Raw genomic sequence first — 22,473 nt, 5'->3', positions numbered from 1 at the left:
TGAACCCATAAAGCACTTTTTTGCAGGGCCAGGTTTGCTGCCTGAGTTGTTTGGTGCATGAAGTGCATTGTGTAACGCAGTACAAAATATGCCTATTATGATATTAAATAAGGCGGCACGGTGGTGTAGTGGTTAGCGCTGTCGCCTCACAGCAAGAAGGTCCTGGGTTTGAGCCCCGGGGCCGGCGAGGGCCTTTCTGTGTGGAGTTTGCATGTTCTCCCCGTGTCCGCGTGGGTTTCCTCCGGGTGCTCCGGTTTCCCCCACAGTCCAAAGACATGCAGGTTAGGTTAACTGGTGACTCTAAACTGACCGTAGGTTTGAGTGTGAATGGTTGTCTATGTGTCAGCCCTGTGATGACCTGGCGACTTGTCCAGGGTGTACCCCGCCTTTCGCCTGTAGTCAGCTGGGATAGGCTCCAGCTTGCCTGCGACCCTGTAGAAGGATAAAGCGGCTAGAGATAATGAGATGAGATGATATTAAATATCCTGTTCTGGAGAGGACATCCCCTTTAACAACATTTTTATGTATGTATCTCAACCATGCATTTGAATGCGATAGTTTCTCATTGGTTTTATATTGTTGGGCCCTAATTAATCCAGTAAGAATATTTCTCCATAAAACTGAGGTAAGTTTTACAGATTATCCTAAGTTCTGGAGAGGACAGATTTTTAACGCAGATTCTACATCAGGATTTCGAATAGCTGAAAAACTCACTACCTGCTTAATAACAGTTCAAATTGAAAATGAGGTGAAAACAGTGATGAAAAACAATTTCTTAAATGTTATTCTAGACTGATAATGCACAACACATTATCAGTTACTCATGTTGTTCAGGAAAGGACAATCACTAAATGTTTTAACACGGAATGCCATGATTCAGTTAAATCACCATAGCGGCCAAACGAATTTACCGATTTTCATGAAATTTGGAATGGACATTTCTTGACTCACCCCCTATATAAGGAAGCAGCATGCTCAGCCATGCATGGGACAGAAATTATTTAATACTCAATGCAATATTTTAAAATTTAATTTGGGACTGCAGATTCTGTCAAAAACGTGTTAAAAATGGCTAATATTTCCACAATAATGATAGGATGGAAGAACCACTGACTGTGTAGCTTCTTTCCGACCCTCAGACAAAAACAGTGAACAAAAGTGATACATTATGTCACATTTAGTTTACTTTTATGACCCTAGAAGCTAAACTTGAAAAAGGCAACCTTTGGTGTGAAAGTGCCCTTGCACATCTGGACAGCTCTCTTCATTTCTTATGGTTCTTAGCCTGGACTCGGACTTGTGTTGAGGTGACATCGATCCCAGTCCATTCTTTGATGTTATCCACCCATTTCTTCTTTTGTCTGCTTCTTCTTCTTGTTTCTTCCACTTTGCTCCAGTGGAAGGTCTTTGCCAACCCTGATGATCTTGTGATGTGGCCATACCACTGTAAACAACATTGTAAACACCCTAAGAAGCCAACTTTTGAAATGAATCATCAGCATCATGCTGGAACCATTATAACCCCTGCTATAGTTGCATAAGAGATGTATATTGATTGCAGTGACATTTAGATGACAAAAAAAAGACCACACATAATATTTTGTCAGTGCAAGAAAACTATGCAGACAATGTCTCCTCTGAGAAGTTCTGTATTTTTATATAACCAATGAAATGTATGAATGTCTAAAGAGACAAATTCGCATTGATATATATACAGATTATATATATTATAATGTAGGTATGTGGCCCATTCTATAATTGCAAGTCCATTTCAAGTGTCAACGCTGTTAGTCATCGTCAACTCTGTTATCGTTAAACTGGGCAATTCATTACCAGAATTGACGACAAAAGAGTTGACATTTTTCCACCATTTTGTGCTTTAACTCCGCATGCTAACCTCAAACTAGCTCCCGTACGGCATGCACAAAAACAGAATTGTATGGATTTTAATCATGTTATTATTATTATTTTTTAAATGAGTGAGAGATTCACTCCAATATCACAATAACAGAGTTAACGAATCATTAATCTACTGCTCAACATTTTGTTCAAATTAATGAGAGAAGAAACAGAACATACTTCACTGCCTTTCTGAAGTTTCCCGCCAGAGGAAGTGACATCACTCGGTGCAGATGTCATGCTTATTCTTCTTATTCTTATTCTTCTGTCGATTTATTGGTGGTTAACAATCGATGTGTATTCCCGCCATCTACCGGGCTGAGGTGTGATCTCAAGGGATATTAATCGTTGCAAATGCTTACATGAGAATAAATCAAAACTGAGCCTGTAGTCAGACCTTGAGCAGGTCACGTCCTGATAGAATGTTCAAAAAGATATCAATATTATGTCTCGAGCAATGTGTTATTATAACAGTACAATACACAGTGAGACACAAGGTCACAGAAGAATTCTAGCCTTCTCGCTGAAATAGTAAAATAGAATGGAGTAGAATATTAACAATATTAAGAGCTGTATGTTTGAGTTAATCTTTGCTCTTCTTGACGTCTATTGGTGCTCAGAGGGCGGGCATGCCCTATCAGCCCTCATCCCACCTCACCGGAGCTTAGAGAAACTTCGGCCAAATTGTCCCATGAACCAAACAAAATCTTCCTGCAAACCAATTACGAGGATAACCAAACAAAAATCTTTCCGTAAACCAATTACGAGGATAACCAAACAAAAATCTTCCTGTAAACCAATTATGAGGATAACCAAACAAAAATCTTCCCGTAAACCAATTACGAGGATAACTAAACAAAAATCTTCCCGTAAACCAATTACGAGCATAACCAAACAAAAATCTTCCCATAAACCAATTACGAGCATAACCAAACAAAATCTTCCCATAAACCAATTACGAGCATAACCAAATAAAATCTTCCCATAAACCAATTACGAGGATAACCAAACAAAATCTTCCCATAAACCAATTACGAGGATAACCAAACAAAAATCTTCCCGTAAACCAATTACGAGGATAACCAAACAATATCTTCCCGTAAACCAATTACGAGGATAACCAAACAAAAATCTTCCCGTAAACCAATTACGAGGATAACCAAACAATATCTTCCCATAAACCAATTACGAGGATAACCAAACAAAATCTTCCCGTAAACCAATTACGAGGAATGCTTATTATTAAAAGTCTTTGTGGATTTTATGCAGTTTTATAACAGAGTTAATAACAGAGTTAACAGGAACATTGTGATGGATAAAAAATATATTTTTTAATGGCTGAAATTTCACTTGATACAGAAAATAGACTTTCTATGCAATTGATTTGATAACAGTTAATAGAATAAGCCCCAAAAAACTGATTGTTAGGCTGAATCATTTCATGTTTATTCGAGTTGAATGTATGAATCAGGAGTCAAACACAGCCAATAATGTAGGGGGAGGGGTGGGAGTAATTTGGTTAATGTTTTATGGATAAATTGCGTCTAAAATGTACATCAAGCATTGCTGTTGGTGAAAGTTTGTCATAATTTGCGTTATTGTTCAAAACTGATTCCATAAAGATTTCTTTTGTGGAAAATAACAAAAGGTTTATCTCCGAGATGCGAAATGTACCCCAAATTCTAGAATGACCCATATATCAATAAGATTTGTATTATTTTAATCTTCAGAAATATTGTGTCCTAAAAATGCACCTGTATTTGTAAATGGTATTCAAATGAAACTGATAAAATCAAACCCATCCTCTGTTTAACCCTGTAACTCACTCCTTATAATCCACCAGCAATGGCAAATACAAAGCTCATGCGAAGATGAATCATAATTGGCAGAAAAAAGCTCAGAGCTGAGTGGTATTGTGAGTGGTATTAGCTCTAGCATTGGGAAATCAAAATTTATTATTAATCATTCACTCATTTAGATGGGCAGGCATGCACGCGGTGAAAGTTTATTTCATTTTCTGCTCCATTTTCCTCCTCTTCCATTCGCTGTCAGTCATCAACCTTCAAGGACATGAGTAACAGAATGTTCTCACCAAAACTTTCCCCACGCTACAGAGATAATTACACAGTTTAAGAGTTATAAAATATGCCAAGATTTGTATCATATAGTGAAGACTGAAAGATCTTTAATGCCATTCACGAGGCCCGACTCTGATAAGTGTCCCTCTTGCTGAACTATTTAAGTACAACTCCAAGCCCTTCTTTTGGCAGCTCAATAGCATGCATCTGTAGCATGAGCGGAAGCACCATGCTCACCAAATGACAAAGATGATGGGTTCTTGAGTTTCACAGCTATATGATGCTTAGACGAAGCGAAAATGAAGCAGATGCATTTCTGTGGAATTGAAATAGATGTCAGTGTGTGTGTGTGTGGGGGGGGGGGGGGGGGGGGTTAATTGAAAAGTGAAAATGGTAAAGATTTCTAAATAAAAACAAAAAGACCCCCGGTTGAATTTAAGCCCTTTTAGCTGATGTAGGTAATGTCTAAGACTTTTTTTTCCTATTAATACTCCACATCACCGGCGCAGTTCACTGAAAAAGCAAAGTGACTCTTTAAATGTCACATCAAATCAATGATGTGATTTACTGATTTTTGTTACAATATTAAAGCTTTATGAGGGACACATTACAGTCCTGTCCAAAAGTCTTACACGTGTAAAGAAATTCTGTAGACCAAAAATGGCTTTAAAATTCTCATCTCGTTATCTGTAGCCGCTTTATCCTGTTCTACAGGGTCGCAGGCAAGCTGGAGCCTATCCCAGCTGACTACAGGCGAAAGGCGGGGTACACCCTGGACAAGTCGCCAGGTCATCACAGGGCTGACACATAGACACAGACAACCATTCACACTCACATTCACACCTACGGTCAATTTAGAGTCACCAGTTAACCTAACCTGCATGTCTTTGGACTGTGGGGGAAACCAGAGCACCTGGAGGAAATCCACGTGGACAACATGCAAACTCCGCATAGAAAGGCCCTTGCCAGCCACGGGGCTCGAACCCAGACCTTCTTGCTGTGAGGCGACAGTGCTAACCACTACACCACCGTGCCGCCCTGGCTTTAAAATTATGAAATAAAATGTTTCAACGCTAAAAAAAATACTATAAACAGTAAGCAGTAAGCCGTAATAAATGAAACAAAGTCAATATATATACAGAACCAGCCCCAGTTCTTCTGGACACTTTGACTGTCACACTCGCGTCTTCATTTTGCACCAAAACCCAGTAGCCTTCATTACGTTATATACACTCAATATTTTTGATCTTGTATGTTGTTTTACCCTCATCCTACCGACTGGGGTCTGTGGTATATTTTTTGTCATATCTCACAGGTGCTTTTTTTTTTAATCATTCCATTTTTTATGACTTGGTCAATTAATTTGTTTCTAATGATGTCACATCATCATTTTCTATTTCTGCTTTGATTCATGCTTTTTTAAAAATACAAATGTTTTGGGGTCCCAAGGGACCCCAGTCAAAACCACCCATTTCCGCCTGTGCAGTTTTAATAAGCGGAACTATTTATTCAGTTAACGCTTGTCATGGGTTCTAATTTAAAGTATTACACAGTGTCAAGGGGGTTAGGCGCACACTGTCAGTCATTTTGAAGAAGACAGACACAGATGCAGCAGCCACAGATTTCCACGTGTTCTGTCGACAACTTGAGATACCGCTGTTCCTTAGATATGATGATGTTCAAAGTCAGAAATACAATGCATAACTTCATAATGAAATGTTATATAACTATCAAATGTAATGTTTATGTTCTGTTATAGTGTATAGAGCTTGTGGGGCCTTGTGGCAGAAATGTCACAGCCGACAATTTCTTCACATCTGTTCCCTTCGCTGAAGCCTTTCTAGATTAGATTAGATTAGATTAGATTAGATTAGATTAGATTAGATTAGATTAGATTAGATTAGATTAGATTAGATTAGATTAGATTAGATTAGATCAGGGCTTTGAACCGGTTCAAGGAACGAAAACGAAAACCGGGAACTTTTTCTATTTCACATGGAACAGAAACGAAACCAGAAACTTTATTATTTTTTATGTTCCGGAACAGAAACGCTTATTAAAAATAATGGTAACCGGTTAATACCGGTTTTTATTTTGTTCCTCAAAGTTTCCGTAGCCTACAAATAAAAAAGTCATTCTTCTCCTGCGCAAGTTTCTATGACCCGCTGGGGTTCACTTCCTGTGTGACGTTCGCTGACTGAATGGAGAGAGCGGGAGGGTGGACTACTATCACGTCTCCACATCTTAAATAAGAGGTAAATATTGCAGTCTATCGTTATTCAAAAACGTCAATTTCAAACACGATATCAATATATTTGTCCACGTTAATGAGAGGCTCGCGAACATTAAATGACGTTAACCTCTGTTAGCCTATCAATGCATAGGGCCTGACTAGCCTTTGGTAACACAGTAAACGAATTATCTTTCATTTTTGGCACTTTTTCTGTTTGTGTAGATGGGAAGACATACTGAGAATCCAAATCACCAACATTTGAAATAATAATTGTTTTGAATTATTTCTTGTCTTCTTTAATGAAGGTTGTAATAGAATTAGCCTACATTTGGCTTAAGCTGGATGAGACAGAGACATAATTTTATAGCCATTTGTTAAACAGCTGACAGGGAACGTAATTAACCGTTCCGGGAACAAAATTTTTTTTGTTCTAACCGGTTCGGGAACGTCTATTTAATGGTGGAACCCAAAACCGGAAACGTTAAAATTCCGTTTCTGTTCGGAACGAACCAATAGGAAAAAAATTCTGGTTCAAAGCCCTGGATTAGATTAGATTAGATTAGATAAAACTTTATCGATCCCTTTGGGAGGGTTCCCTCAGGGAAATTAAGATTCCAGCAGCATCGTTACAGATAAACAGAGAAAAGAAATAGAGGAAAACTTCTAAATAAATTAAAATAAATTAAGTATTTACATATACAAATATAAAGGAATAAGATATGGGGAAGAGAGGAAGGGGGGAGAGAGGGGGGAAGGAGGGAGGAGAAGGGGAGGCGGCGGCAGGAGAGATATCGCACTTTATATTGCACGTTATCCGGTATTGCTTATTGTCAGGCTAGGCTACTGCTCCTTCCCGTCCTCTGTCCTCCTGTTACCCCTCCTCCCCCCCAGAGAGGAGTTGTACAGTCTGATGGCGTGAGGGACAAAGGAGTTTTTAAGTCTGTTTGTCCTGCACTTGGGAAGGAGCATTCTGTCACTGAACAGGCTCCTCTAGTTGCTGATGACGGTGTGCAGAGGGTGACTGGCATCAATCAAATCAAACAAGCCACATATCCCAGAGGAGACGAAGGCTAACAATGACAGAGAGCTCAACAGTTCAAGTTTTGGCTTTCGTGGGCAGATGACCATAGTGTCATGTTCTGGCAAAAGGAAAAGTGGTACTGGTGCTGTTGTCCATGCAGCCTTATGTCAAGATAGAAGGTGAGAAGCAGAAACCAGAGATAATCCTACACTATAATGCAATCAAAAGTGGTGTGGATAATCTGGATCATCTCGTCAAAATGTTCACAACCAGAAGAAAGATGGCCATTTGCACTGTTTATCAACATGGTGGATGTTGCGGCCATCGCTGCCGTCATCATCTGGATGGGGAAATTCCCAGACTGAAAGTTATCAGAATGTGGTAGACGTCACCAGATCTACCTGAGACAGCTGGAGCATGCTCTGGCCATGCCACACATGAAAAGGAGAGTTGATACTGCTAAATTGCAAGCCCCAATCCGAGCAGCAATGATCCTCCTGGGGGTAAGGAAAACTCCACCTGCTAACGTGACTGTCCAACGTTCGGCTGGAAAATCTACTCAAAAAAGGTGTTATCTTTGCTCCTGAAACACAGACAGGAAGGTATCGACTTTTTGCTCCTCTTGTCATGTGCCAGCATGCCCTGAGCATAGCATGAGCCAAATTTTGTGCTATAACTGCATGTAGCACGTGTTTGGTTTTAGTTGTTTTTGCACTGAAAGACAAACTTAAAAAGTGCTGAAGATTTAATGACTTCAGGTGTAGCTGGTCCTGTATTGAAAGACAAAATAAGGCATAATAAAATTTAAAATTGTATGTTTGAATTACAGTACTGTTGCCTCACAACAAGAAGGTCCTGGGTTCGAGCCCAGCAGCCAGTGAGGGCCTTTCTGTGTGGAGTTTGCATGTTCTCCAAGTGGGTTTCCTCCGGGTGCTCCGGTTTCCCCCACAGTCCAAAGACATGCAGGTTAGGTTAACTGGTGACTCTAAATTGACCGTAGGTGTGAATGTGAGTGTGAATGGTTGTCTGTGTCTATGTGTCAGCCCTGTGATGACCTGGCGACTTGTCCAGGGTGTACCCCGCCTTTCGCCCGTAGTCAGCTGGGATAGGCTCCAGCTTGCCTGCGACCCTGTAGAACAGGATAAAGCGGCTAGAGATAATGAGATGAGAAGTTTGAAAGACTGTGGGCTGAGTTGCTTTTGTACTGAAAGACAAAACGAAATTAAAAACTGTTGAAGTTTGAATGATTGTGTATTTATTTCAATTATTTGATACTGGCGTCAAAATGACCCTGACTGGTTTCATCATATGAATAGAAGATAAATAATGTTTACTTGAAATTACTGAAAACTAAGTGATACTAGAATCACCCATCCATCCATCCATTTATCCTATGCAGGGTCGCAGGCAAGCTGGAGCCTATCCCAGCTGACTACGTGCGAGAGGCGGGGTACACCCTGGACAAGTCACCAGGTCATCGCAGGGCTGACACATACGGTAGAGACAAACAACCATTCATGCTCACGGTCACACTCACAGTCACTTTAGAGCCACCAATTAGCCTAACCTGCATGTCTTTGGACTGTGGGGGAAACCGGAGCACCCGGAGAAAACCCATGCAGACACAGGGAGAACATGCAAACTCCGCACAGAAAGGCTCCCGTCGGCCACTGGGCTCGAACCCAGAACTTTCTTCCTGCGAGGCGACAGCACTAACCACTACACCACCGTGCCACCTGATACCAGAATCATATCATCTCATCTCATTATCTCTAGCCGCTTTATCCTTCTAGCAGGGGTCTTCAATCCTATCCACAAAGGGCCAGTGTGGCTGCAGGCTTTCATTCCAACCAAGCAGGAGCTACACCTGATTTCACTTGTTTAATCATTTCACCCTCGTCTCCAGTCAACAATCAAGTGAGCCTCCAATTTGGCTGTAATGAAAGCCTGCAGCTACACCAGCCCTTTGCGGATAGGATTGAAGACCCCTGTTCTACAGGGTCACAGGCAAGCTGGAGCCTATCCCAGCTGACTACGGGCAAAAGGCAGGGTACACCCTGGACAAGTCACCAGGTCTGACACATAGACACAGACAACCATTCACACTCACGGTCAATTTAGAGTCACCAGTTAACCTAACCTGCATGTCTTTGGGGGAAACCGGAGCACCCAGAGGAAACCCACGCGGACACGGGGAGAACATGCAAACTCCACACAGAAAGGCCCTCGCCAGGCACAGGGCTCGAACCCAGGACCTTCTTGCTGTGAGGCGACAGCGCTAACCACTACACCACCGTGCCGCCATACCAAAATCAAAGGATGGTAAATAAACTTTGAAATAGTAATGTGGATTGTACTTGGGATAAAAGCTGCAAGTTGTATTAAAGAAAAGTATAGATTTTCATTATCCAAAATATGCAAATTAATTTTAACTTTGCTATAATAATAATAATAATAATGAAATGTAGAGGTCATGGTCTAATTGGAGTCGAGGAGTGTGTAGCCAGTGAGTGTAGATCCTTAGACCTGTATCTGACTAGAAGCAAAGAGGATCTGCTGAAGTATATAGCGGCCGTAAACAATCCGGTGAAGGAAAACATCAAGGGAAAGGATGAGTATAAGGAAAGGATAGTGAAAGAGAAGGTTGCCTTAAAGGAGGCTATGCCACTACATGGGCAGTTTGATAGAGACACTAAAACGTTAAAGACAGAGAGCTCATGGGATTGGCTTGTGAAGGGTGACTTGAAGCGTGAAACTGAAAGTCTGTTGGTTGCTGCCCAAGACCAGGCACTGAATACAAACTCTATCAGAAAGAATATCTACCATCAAGTTGATTCTGAGGCGGCACAGTGGTGTAGTGGTTAGCGCTGTCGCCTCACAGCAAGAAGGTCCGGGTTCGAGCCCCGTGGCCGGCGAGGGCCTTTCTGTGTGGAGTTTGCATGTTCTCCCCGTGTCCGCATGGGTTTCCTCCGGGTGCTCCGGTTTCCCCCACAGTCCAGAGACATGCAGGTTAGGTTAACTGGTGACTCTAAATTGACCGTAGGTGTGAGTGTGAATGGTTGTCTGTGTCTATGTGTCAGCCCTGTGATGACCTGGCGACTTGTCCAGGGTGTACCCCGCCTTTCGCCCGTAGTCAGCTGGGAGAGGCTCCAGCTTGCCTGCGACCCTGTAGAACAGGATAAAGCGGCTAGAGATAATGAGATGAGATGAGAAGTTGAATCTGATAAGTGTAGGTTACGTGGTGAAAAGGTTGCGAGCGGAGCGCACACTGTGAGCGCCTGCAAAATGCTGGCGCAGAAGGACTACAAGCGACACCACGATAAACTGTGCTGTCACCTCCATTGGTGTCTCAGTAGGAAATATGGGATTGAGACCGATGACAAATGGTATCGTCATAAACCAGAATCTGGAGTAGAGAATCAAGAGGTAAAGATTCTGTGGGATTTTAACATCCAAACGGACCGTATCATTGAACATAGACGTCCTGATATCATGGTGGTCGACAAAGTAAGAAGAAGGTGTTACTTGGTAGATGTAGCCATCCCTGGAGATCACAATATTGCCAAGAAGGAAATGGAGAAAATTGACAGCTGATCTGAGGGTAGACATTGCCAGGATGTGGGATATGGAGACTACAGTAGGCCCTATAGTGATAGGTGCATTGGGCTCTGTACCAAAGAACTTGAATGCCAACCTTGATAAAATAGGCATGTACCCACTCATGTACCCTCATGTACCCACTCTACAAAACTCAGTTTTGCTCGGCACTGCCAACATTCAGCAAAAAGTGCTCTCAGTGTGAGGTCAAAGTGACTTGATGGAGAGCACTATAATGTAAGAACTCTCGTATAAATTACTGTGCGTACTAAGAAATAATAATAATAATAATAATAATAATAATAATAATAATAATATTTTCTTTAGATTACATTAATTGCATCACTAATAATTATTTAAAGAACAGGGATCTATCAAAGTCTGATCTTCACAACACCTGTTTATGGAAGTGTATCATGGCACGAACAAAGGAGATTTCTGAGGACCTCAGAAAAAGCGTTGTTGATGCTCATCAGGCTGGAAAAGGTTACAAAACCATCTCTAAAGAGTTTGGACTCCACCGATCCACAGTCAGACAGATTGCGTACAAATGGAGGAAATTCAAGACCATCGTTACCCTCCCCAGGAGTGGTCGACCAACAATGATCACTCCAAGAGCAAGGCGTGTAATAGTTGGTGAAGTCACAAAGGACCCCAGAGTAACTTCTAAGCAACTGAAGGCCTCTCTCACATTGGCTAATGTTAATGTTCATGAGTCCACCATCAGGAGAACACTGAACAACAATGGTGTGCCTGGCAGGGTTGCAAGGAGAAAGCCACTGCTCTCCAAAAAGAACATTGCTGCTCGTCTGCAGTTTGCTAAAGATCATGTGGACAAGCCAGAAGGCTATTGGAAAAATATTTTGTGGATGGATGAGACCAAAATAGAACTTTTTGATTTAAATGAGAAGCGTTATGTTTGGAGAAAGGAAAACACTGCATTCCAGCATAAGAACCTTATCCCATCTGTGAAACATGGTGGTGGTAGTATCATGGTTTGGGCCTGTTTTGCTGCATCTGGGCCAGGACGGCTTGCCATCATTGATGGAACAATGAATTCTGAATTATACCAGCAAATTCTAAAGGAAAATGTCAGGAAATCCGTCCATGAACTGAATCTCAAGAGAAGGTGGGTCATGTAGCAAGACAACGACCCTAAGCACACAAGTCGTTCTACCAAAGAATGGTTAAAGAAGAATAAAGTGAATGTTTTGGAATGGCCAAGTCAAAGTCCTGACCTTAATCCAATCGAAATGTTGTGGAAGGACCTGAAGTGAGCAGTTCACGTGAGGAAACCCTCCAACATCCCAGAGTTGAAGCTGTTCTGTATGGAGGAACGGGCTAAAATTCCTCCAAGCCGGTGTGCAGGACTGATCAACAGTTACCGCAAACGTTTAGTTGCAGTTATTGCTGCACAAGGGGGTCACACCAGATACTGAAAGCAAAGGTTCACATACTTTTGCCACTCAGAGATATGTAATATTGGATCATTTTCCTCAATAAATAAATGACCAAGTATAATACTTTTGTCCCATTTGTTTAACTGGGTTCTCTTTATCTACTTTTAGTACTTGTGTGAAAATCTGATGATGTTTTAGGTCATATTTATGCAGAAATATAGAAAATTCTAAAGGGCTCACAAACTTTCAAGCACCACTGTATGTGAAATATGTTGGTAGGATGAGGGTTTAACTAGTGCTTATTTCTAAATGCAAAGTAGCACCTGGCTCTCCATTTATTCTATAATTAATGTTTCATAAGACACGGTGGCACTTCATAGCTGCTCGCAAGTGAATCTGACAGTTGGACTTGATGAAGAGTTTTTTTCTTTTCATGACAGATCTAACGTTGCATATTGTATGCCCTGAAGTTAAGGCAGCAAATTCATCAATAAATCATGTCAAACTGCAGACGTGAGTGAATAACAGCGCAGAGAAAGGTTTAATCAAATCCATCAATATTGTATATTCATGAAGTGATTCTAATTTTCCAATTTTCAGCTCGGCGTACCTTTTTTCCATGTCATTAACATGATAGACATCAGTACAACTTGAGCATAATTGAAATTTCAGTTCTCCAGTGACATTTTTGCACCAGTAAAGATGTACTTCAATTTGTTTCTTTCTGTTAATTTGGGCTAATTAAAGGTCAAATTGCAGCTGCAAGAGCCTACTGTCAAAACAGTCTTCACCTTTTGCCACTATGTCACATCCCACGCCAGCCTTTACATGTGTACCTGACAGTTTTACTCAGTTGTTAAGCTGTAGTACTTTTATATGTACAAAATGACCTACAGACATGATAAGACAAGTGATGAGCAAAAATACAGTAAATAGTTACAGCCCCGATTAAAAAAAATAATAATAATAATCAGTTTGAACATTCAAAATCTTGTCTTAATATGGTATTCAGCGGTGGCACGGTGGTGTAGTGGTTAGCACTGTCGCCTCACAGCAAGAAGGTTCTGGGTTCGAGCCCAGCGGCTAACGAGAGCTTTTCTGTGTGGAGTTTGCATGTTCTCCCCGTGTCTGCTGGGTTTCCTCCCACAGTCCAAAGATATGCAGATCAGGTTAATTGGTGGCTCTAAATTGACTGCAAGTGTGAATGGTTGTTTGTGGAAAGCCCTGCGATGAGCTGGCGACTTGTCCAGGGTGTACCCTGCCTCTTGCCCATGGTCAGCTGGGATAGGCTCCAGCTTGCCCTGTGACCCCACAAGGGATAAGCGGTTACAGATAAAACAAACATATGGTATTCAGTTGAATATAGGTTGAAAAGGATTTGCAAATCGTTGCATTCTTTTTAATGAATCAAAATAAATGACAAAACACTGCAGCTGAAATTGTTACCACAATTTTGAAGCAAACAGTTATACAGGATATTTTTTGTTTGTTTTGTAGTTTCACTAGAACTAAGAAGCCCGAATCTGTTCCAGCATGACAATGCGCCTGTGCACAAAGCATCTCCATTAATTAACGTTTTACCAATATTAGACTGGAAGAACTTGAGTGGCCTGCACACCTTTGGGATGAGCTGGAATGCCGATTGCCTTCTTTTCCAACATCCGTACCTAACTTCACTGGAATTTTGTGGTTAAATGGACAAATCCTCACGTAGCATAAAGCCTTTCCAGACGAATTGAAGCAAAAGAGGGAACATACCCTGGAATGAGATCTCATCTCATCTCTCATCTCATTATCTCTAGCCGCTTTATCCTTCTACAGGGTCGCAGGCAAGCTGGAGCCTATCCCAGCTGACTATGGGCGAAAGGCGGGGTACACCCTGGACAAGTCGCCAGGTCATCACAGGGCTGACACATAGACACAGACAACCATTCACACTCACATTCACACCTACGGTTAATTTAGAGTCACCAGTTAACCTAACCTGCATGTCTTTGGACTGTGGGGGAAACCGGAGCACCCGGAGGAAACCCACGCGGACAACATGCAAACTCTGCACAGAAAGGCCCTCGCCGGCCACAGGGCTCAAACCCGGACCTTCTTGCTGTGAGGCGACAGCACTAACCACTACACCACCGTGCCGCCCCCCCCGGAATGAGATGTTCAACAAATACATACCGTATGATCGTGATGGCTGGGTGTCCACATACTTTTGGACATATAGCGTGTCGTAATAAACATAGATCCTTTTTTTTTGTATTTTGAAAATACATTTTGTAAAGAGGAGAAATCACAGTATGTTTGTCACAGATTAGCTTAGCACTCTCTTAGTATGTGAGTTTGCTAGTTTGTTGACTTGGTGGTGACTGAGTTTATAGCTAAAAAAGTGAGATTAATCATCCATCCATTATCTGTAGCCGCTTATCCTGTTCTACAGGGTCGTAGGCAAGCTGGAGCCTATCCCAACTGACTATGGGCGAGAGGCGGGGTACACCCTGGACAAGTTATCGCAGGGCTGACACATAGAGACAAATAACCATTCACACCTACAGTCAATTTAGGCCACCAGTTAATCTAACCTGCATGTCTTTGGACTGTGGGGGAAACCGGAGCACCCGGAGGAAACCCACACAGACACGGGGAGAACATGCAAACTCCACACAGAAAGGCCCTCGTCGGCCGCTGGGCTCAAACCCAGAACCTTCTTGCTGTGAGGCGACAGTGCTAATCACGACACCACCGTGCCGCCCGAGATTAATCACTAAAATTAAAATGACTATGAGTAAAAACATGAATTCAGTTTACAATATCAAGTTTGCTACATGCCTTAAACTAGTCTTGGCTTTTGTTTATGACAAGTACAGCATTAAGTTTAATTGTTTTAATTCTGTTTAATTCATGTGTTGTTATCACTTGGCCACTTGGGAGGCAGTTTACGGTCAAGAAGACATCGACTGCCCTCTAGTGTGCAATTAACGCATTGCAACATTTACTCAAGTAGTCAATGAGGATTTATAAATGTTAGGAATACAGAGTAACATGCTTGTGTCCTACGTTTAATAACAGCTACCTTTACTGTCAGAAATAGGGGTACAATAGGAGTCCATTTCTGTCCCCCAAGGTACAATCTACACTAATGTACCCCCAAGGGCTCATTATTGGACCTCAAGGTAACTATGTGGACCCTTTCAGGGCCAAAAAGGTACACATGTTCTCAAGCAGTATATGAAGGGTACAAATAAGTACCTTAGAGGGTCCTACCTCAATGACAAGCCGTGCTACCCCTAAAGGTGCAATAATATGCTTTATTTTCAGAGAGTGTTGATTCAAGTACTATCCATCCATCCATCCATCCATAGCTGCTTATCCTGTTCTACAGGTTGCAGGCAAGCTGGAGCCTATCACTGCTGAATATGGGTGAGAGGCGGGGTACACCCTGGACAAGTCACCAGGTCATCACAGGGCTGACACATAGACAACCATTCACACTTACATTCACACCTACGGTCAATTTAGAGTCACCAGTTAACCTAACCTGCATGTCTTTGGACTGTGGGGGAAACCGGAGCACCCGGAGGAAACCCACGCGGACACGGGGAGAACATGCAAACTCCACACAGAAAGGTCCTCGCCGGCTGCTGGGCTCGAACCCAGGACCTTCTTGCTGTGAGACGACAGTGCTAACCACTACACCACCGTGCCGCCCATAAAATGTACTATATTTTATATTTTATAATCCTATACTGAGTTCTATACATGGATACAAGTTCATTATGTGAAGTATGTAATATAATGGATTTAAAAAAAAACTATTCTGTGTTCACAACCCAAAATCTCTGCCTCTAAATGACATGCATTCATCTCATCTCATTATCTCTAGCCGCTTTATCCTTCTACAGGGTCGCAGGCAAGCTGGAGCCTATCCCAGCTGACTATGGGCGAAAGGCAGGGTACACCCTGGACAAGTCGCCAGGTCATCACAGGGCTGACACATAGACACAGACAACCATTCACACTCACATTCACACCTACGGTCAATTTAGAGTCACCAGTTAACCTAACCTGCATGTCTTTGGACTGTGAGGGAAACTGGAGCACCTGGAGGAAACCCACACGGACAACATGCAAACTCCACGCAGAAAGGTCCTCGCCGGCTGCTGGGCTCGAACCCGGACCTTCTTGCTGTGAGATGACAGTGCTAACCACTACACCACCGTACCACCCATAAAATGTACTATCTCATCTCATTATCTGTAGCCGCTTTATCCTGTTCTACAGGGTCGCAGGCAAGCTGGAGCCTATCCCAGCTGATTACGGGCGAAAGGCGGGGTACACCCTGGACAAGTCGCCAGGTCATCACAGGGCTGACACATAGACACAGACAACCATTCACACTCACATTCACACCTACGGTCAATTTAGAGTCACCAGTTAACCTAACCTGCATGTCTTTGGACTGTGGGGGAAACCGGAGCACCCGGAGGAAACCCACGCAGAGAACATGCAAACTCTGCACAGAAAGGCCCTCGCCGGCCACAGGGCTCGAACCCGGACCTTCTTGCTATGAGGCGACAGCGCTAACCACTACACCATCGTGCCGCCCCTATTCAGAATAATATTACAGAGAAACTTGAAAAAAAAGGAATGCATTGTGCACTGTATTTTCTTGATTAAGGAATAAATAAGTTATATTTTAACCAGGTAATTTATACATTTCTGTAAATGTATAAAACCGGGTGCTCCGGTTTCCCCCATAGTCCAAAGACATGCAGGTTAGGTTAACTGGCTACTCTAAATTGTCCATGTGTGTGAATAGTTGAGAGGAGAAAACCTCTATAATAATCCAGTAGAAGGCAACAGGAAACCACTCCTGTAACTCTTCCTTAGAAACTTTGATGGCTGGAGTAGTCAGAGCAGCCACACCACGTCACTGCAGTGATATGCCACACAGAGAGAGGTGTAAATGAGTGTGTGAACCTTTCTTTCTTTCTTTCTTTCTTTCTTTCTTTCTTTGTGTGTGGTGCCCTGTCATGGATTGACATCCCATCCAGGATATTCCCGGGACACGCTCTGGATCCTCCTCTACCCTGAACCAGGATGAAGTGGATACCGAAAAAGACTGAGTGAGTATTTCTCTTAAACCGTAGGTGCTAAAAAAGGCAACTTGCTTGAAAATCTTGAAGATGTTTCACCTCTCATCCAAAAGGCTTCTTCAGTTCATATACTGAAGAAGCCTTTCAGATGAGAGGTAAAACATCTTCAAGGATTTCAAGCAAGTCCGGTTGCCTTTTTTTAAGCACTTACGGTTTACTATGACCTGGATGACTGAGAACCTTCACAGACATCCATCCATCCATTATCTGTAGCCACTTATCCCGTACAGGGTCGTGAGCAAGCTGGAGCCTATCCCAGCTGACTGTGGGCGAGAGGCAGGGTACACCCTGGACAAGTCACCAGGTCATTGCAGGGCTGACACATAGACACAAACAACCATTCACATTCACACCTATGGTCAATTTAGAGCCCCCAATTAGCGTAGGCTGCATGTCTTTTGGACGGTGAGAGAAACCGGAGCACCCGGAGGAAACCCATGCAGACATGGGGAGAACATGCAAACTCCACACAGAAAGGTCCTCGCCAGCCACTGGGCTTGAACCCAGAACCTTCTTGCTGTGAGGCGACAGTGCTAACCACTACGCCACCCCCTTCACAGACGTATTTCTCTTAAATTAATCCTAGAATCCATCCATCCATTATCTGTAGCCGCTTATCCTGTTCTACAGGGTCGCAGGCAAGCTGGAGCCTATCCCAGCTAGCTATGGGCAAGAGGCGGGGTACACCCTGGACAAGTCACCAGGTCATTGCAGGGCTGACACACAAACAAACAACCATTCACACTCACATTCACGCCTACGGTCAGTTTAGAGCCACCAATTAACCTAACCTGCAGGTCTTTGGATGGTGAGAGAAACTGGAGCACCCGGAGGAAACCCACGCAGACATGGGGAGAACATGCAAACTCCGCACAGAAAGGCCCTCGCCAGCCACTGGGCTTGAACCCAGTATTTCTTTTAAATTAATCCTAGAAGTTTGAATACTTTTGCCACTCATCCATAGCCGCTGATCCTGTTCTACAGAGTTGCAGGCAAGCTGGAGCCTATCGCAGGGCTGACACAGAGACAAACAACCATTCACACTCACTGTCAATTTAGAGCCACCAGTTAACCTAACCTGCATGTCTTTGGACTGTGAGGGAAACCGGAGCACCCAAAGGAGAACCTGGGGAGAACATGCAAACTCCACACAGAAAGGCCTTCGCCGGCCACTGGGCTCGAACCCAGAACCTTCTTGCTGTGAGGCGACAGTGCTAACCACTACAGACGTCTCATCTCATCTCATCTCATTATCTCTAGCTGCTTTATCCTGTTCTACAGGGTCGCAGGCAAGCTGGAGCCTATCCCAGCTGACTATGGGTGAAAGTCAGGTCATCACAGGGCTGACACATAGACACAGACAACCATTCACACTCACATTCACACCTACGGTCAATTTAGAGTCACCAGTTAACCTAACCTGCATGTCTTTGGACTGTGGGGGAAACCGGAGAACCCGGAGGAAACCCACGCGGACACGGGGAGAACATGCAAACTCCGCACAAAAAGGACCCTTGCCAGCCACTGGGCTCGAACCCAGAACCTTCTTGCTATGAGGTGACAGTGCTAACCACTACAGATGTATTTCTTTTAAATTAATCCTAGAAGTTTGCATACAACCCCGATTCCAAAAAAGTTGGGACAAGGTACAAATTGTAAATAAAAACAGAATGCAATAATTTGCAAATCTCAAAAACTGATATTGTATTCACAATAGAACATAGACAACATATCAAATGTCGAAAGTGAGACATTTTGAAATTTCATGCCAAATATTGGCTCATTTGAAATTTAAAATGAGTACAATATCAGTTTTTGAGATTTGCAAATTATTGCATTCCTTTTTTATTTACAATTTGTTCGACAGCAACACATCTCAAAAAAGTTGGGACAGGGGCAATAAGAGGCTGGAAAAGTTAAAGGTACAAAAAAGGAACAGCTGGAGGACCAAATTGCAACTCATTAGGTCAACTGGCAATAGGTCTGACTGGGTATAAAAATAGGTCATGACTGGGTATAAAAAGAGCATCTTGGAGTGGCAGTGGTTCTCAGAAGTAAAGATGGGAAGAGGATCACCAATCCCCCTAATTCTGCACCGACAAATAGTGGAGCAATATCAGAAAGGAGTTCGACAGTGTAAAACTGCAAAGAGTTTGAACATATCATCATCTACAGTGCATAATATCATCAAAAGATTCAGAGAATCTGGAAGAATCTCTGTGCGTAAGGGTCAAGGCCGGAAAACCATACTGGGTGCCCGTGATCTTCGGGCCCTTAGACGGCACTGCATCACATACAGGCATGCTTCTGTATTGGAAATCACAAAATGGGCTCAGGAATATTTCCAGAGAACATTATCTGTGAACACAATTCACCGTGCCATCCGCCGTTGCCAGCTAAAACTCTATAGTTCAAAGAAGAAGCCGTATCTAAACATGATCCAGAAGCGCACACGTCTTCTCTGGGCCAAGGCTCATTTAAAATGGACTGTGGCAAAGTGGAAAACTGTTCTGTGGTCAGACGAATCAAAATGTGAAGTTCTTTATGGAAATCAGGGACGCCGTGTCATTCGGACTAAAGAGGAGAAGGACGACCCAAGTTGTTATCAGCGCTCAGTTCAGAAGCCTGCATCTCTGATGGTATGGGGTTGCATTAGTGTGTGTGGCATGGGCAGCTTACACATCTGGAAAGACACCATCAATGCTGAAAGGTATATCCATGGGGGTGTTGTGGCTCAGGTGGATAAGGCGCCATACCATAAATCTGGGGACCCAGGTTTGAATCCGACCCGACGTCATTTCCTGATCCCTCCCTGTCTCTCTCTCCTGCTCATTTCCTGTCTCTACACTGTCCTATCCAATAAAAAGGTGAAAAAAGCCCCCCCCCCAAAAAAAAAAAAAAATTGCTGCAGCATTACTGCTGCTAGACAGAACATTCGTGCCGGTTAATGTTTATTTTATTGTTGCATGGCAACACGTTCTGTTGTCTGGAATAATGTGGCTAAATAAACACCCATGCCACAGGGCCAGTAACCAGGAAAGTTTGTGATTCCTGTCAATTCATCCAAATAGTAAATGCAGACATTTCTCCGCTAATGATTCCCACGCTGCTCAGTCGCAAACGTCGTGAGTGGCGAAAACCGGGACATATCCGTGTCCCGACAGACTTTTGTCGGGACTCGGGACACACAACCCCAAATCGGGACTGTCCCGGTAAAACCGGGACGTCTGGTCACCCTACATAAAACGGAAGATTTGATAAGTAAAGAGAAAAGGGGATGTCTCACAGTGGTAAACATGGCCTTGTCCCAACTTTTTTGGAATCGGGGTTGTACTTTTGCCACTCACTCATATAATTTTCCTTAATAAATGGGCCTGCTTGGTCCATCCTGGTGCCGTGTCTGGTCGGAGTTTTATCGCACCGCTCCTGTGAAGGACGGCCCCATGAGGACAGTTGAGGGTTATACCTGTTAAAACTGTTAATATTATAGTCAGGCTGTCTCATTCTCATCTCATTATCTCTAGCCGCTTTATCCTTCTACAGGGTCGCAGGCAAGCTGGAGCCTATCCCAGCTGACTACGGGCGAAAGGCGGGGTACACCCTGGACAAGTCGCCAGGTCATCACAGGGCTGACACATACAACCATTCACACTCAATTTAGAGTCACCAGTTAACCTAACCTGCATGTCTTTGGGGGAAACCAGAGCACCCGGAGGAAACCCACACGGACAGAACATGCAAACTCCACACAGAAGGGCCCTCGCCAGCCACGGGGCTCGAACCCAGACCTTCTTGCTGTGAGGTGACAGCGCTAACCACTACACCAGTCAGGCTGTCTGTTGTTGCCCAAATGAGGATGGGTTCCCTTTTGAGTCTGGTTCCTCTCGAGGTTTCTTCCTCATGTCGTCTGAGGGAGTTTTTCCTCGCCACCGTCGCCACAGGCTTGCTCATTGGGGATAGATTAGGGATAAAATTAGCTCATGTTTTAAGTCGTTCAAATTCTGTAAAGTTGCTTTGCGACAATGTTTATTGTTAAAAGCGCGATACAAATAAACTTGATTTGATTAACAATTTTTTATTTTGTCTCATTTGTTTAACCGGGTTCTCTTTATCGACTTTTAGGACTTGTGTGAAGATCAGGTGATGTTTTAACTCCAGAAATACAGCAGACCCTACAGGGTTCACAAACTTTCAAGCACCCACCGCTGTACTGTACGGTACATATCAACATCCGCAAATTGACCCAAATTTTCCTGCTTCGTCTCTGGCGTAAACACCGTGGAGGCGTGGCGTGAATTAAGCAGCCAATCACAGCGCGCCTCTCAGAATCAGCCAATGACAAGGCGTGTTGTTATCTCAGGCCAAAACTCTCACGGCCGCCATGATTCTTGTTTGCTTTCAGTGAGAAACAGCGGATACAAAGTGGAGCAGAAACAAAGGAAACGCGCAGTCGGCTTCGTCAACTGGTATGGTCTTACAGGTAAACCTGGCCCTTCCTGAGCACAACATTCACTTCAGTTTAGCAAGAGAACACCGTTTAGGCTGGACTGTCTTCTTTATACTTCGCGTTTAAGTCCATTTTATTGTTTGTTTTTAGTTTGCACAGATAAAGTCGCGCGTTAGCTAGCAGGCTAAGTCGCGAGCTCTCTGGCGAACTAACCAAATCTTCACCATGTCACAGCTAGTTAAAAATAATCCCTGTAGCCTGTGTATTTTCGTTTATTTTTTAAAAAATATACACACCTACAGTCGGCTGTGTTTTTATAAAATACACGTTTGTCTCTGGGAAAACAAATTACTTATAAATACAGAAAGAGGTGTCATTTTATTATCATTTAAATCTAGTTCAGTAGGTTAGATTTACAAGCCTAGCTAGGAAGATTTAAGCTACTAACTAGTCACCTGGTTAATATCGTAAATAAGTCTGAGCAGTTGTGTGTTTCATGTACTTGTTTTGTTCATTTATTACCTGAAATTAAACCTTGAATTGAAGTCACTAGTTATTTTAGTAACTAGTCAAGCGTTTTGTCAATTTAACCAGTTAGCCTAAACCAGTCTGCACTACGTTACATGTTCACTCCAACTGTTAGGT

General features: G+C 43.0%; 1 protein-coding gene across 2 annotated transcripts in view; it reads left to right on the top strand.

The window, feature by feature from the left end:
* Positions 1-21,788: 21,788 nt before the first annotated feature.
* The window catches only part of cnot6a (CCR4-NOT transcription complex, subunit 6a), a 33,334-nt gene continuing 32,649 nt past the window's right edge, over positions 21,789-22,473 (top strand). For both annotated transcript variants that reach the window (XM_060936385.1, XM_060936384.1), the window contains exon 1: positions 21,789-21,861. The gene's annotated coding sequence lies outside the window, so the exon portion shown is untranslated. The remainder of the gene's footprint in view (positions 21,862-22,473) is intronic.

The sequence above is a fragment of the Neoarius graeffei genome, chromosome 12, assembly GCF_027579695.1.
Source record: "Neoarius graeffei isolate fNeoGra1 chromosome 12, fNeoGra1.pri, whole genome shotgun sequence".
NCBI lineage: Eukaryota > Metazoa > Chordata > Actinopteri > Siluriformes > Ariidae > Neoarius > Neoarius graeffei.
Note: the sequence above shows the minus strand (reverse complement) of the source record. Positions and strands in the feature narration are given on the sequence as shown.